We start from the raw sequence: 980 nt of genomic DNA, 5'->3' as shown, positions 1-980 counted from the left end.
TCTGCTCCCCAGGATGAGCAGCATAGTACCTTTAAAAGGTTTAGAGATTTTAAACATCTACTCTTCAGGTTGCGCAAGTGTGGCAAAAATGTCAGTTTTGGGTCGAAATAAACACCCAAAAACTTAGCCTCATTCACCATTGGAATTTTATCGCCATTTAGATGAATTTCAGGGATCCAGGTGCAAACCACGCCTTCGGCAGAAGTGGATGCACGATGTCTTCGCTGCATTAAACGTAAACCCATTGGTCTTGGACCAATCATATATGCGATTTAAGGAAGTTTGATATTGTCTCTCAATGAAACTCATATTACTAGACTGACAGGAGATCTGAAAGTCATCTACATACAAAGAGTGTTTCACACTAGGAGAAAGACAGTTAGCTATGCTGTTAATTTTAATTAGGAACAGAGTCACACTCAAAATACATCCTTGAGAAACACCTTCTTCTTGTGTGAAGAGCCTAGATAAAGCGTTGCCCATCCTAACTTGGAATCTTCGATTCTCTAAAAAGTTTTTTATAAAAATTGGCAAATTACCCCGCAATCCGAATTCATGCACATCACGAAGTATTCTGTAACGCCAGCAGCGGTCATAGGCCTTCTCTACGTCGAAAAACACAGACACTAAGTGCTGTCTTCGAACAAACGCTTCGCGTATAGATGTTTCAAGGTTTACCAGGTTATCTGTGGTACTTCTGTTCCTACGAAAACCACTCTGATATGGTGAAAAGTATTCCTTTTTCTCTAAGAGATACATTAGACGCCTGTTTACCATTCTCTCGAAAAGTTTACAGAGACAACTTGTCAGAGAAATTGATCTGTAATTAGAGGGATTCTTGTGATCTTTACCAGGTTTGGGAATGGGAATAATGATAGATAGCCTCCAAGAGTCAGGAAAAGTATGTTCTGTCCATATTCTGTTAAACAGATGCAAGAGATTAGAAAGGGAATTGTTTGACAGATTTTTAATCATGCTGT

This window comes from Centruroides sculpturatus, unplaced genomic scaffold, assembly GCF_000671375.1.
Source record: "Centruroides sculpturatus isolate CEXI.00-Female unplaced genomic scaffold, Cexi_2.0 scaffold689, whole genome shotgun sequence".
In the NCBI taxonomy this organism is placed as follows: domain Eukaryota; kingdom Metazoa; phylum Arthropoda; class Arachnida; order Scorpiones; family Buthidae; genus Centruroides; species Centruroides sculpturatus.
This window is presented reverse-complemented; position numbering follows the sequence as displayed.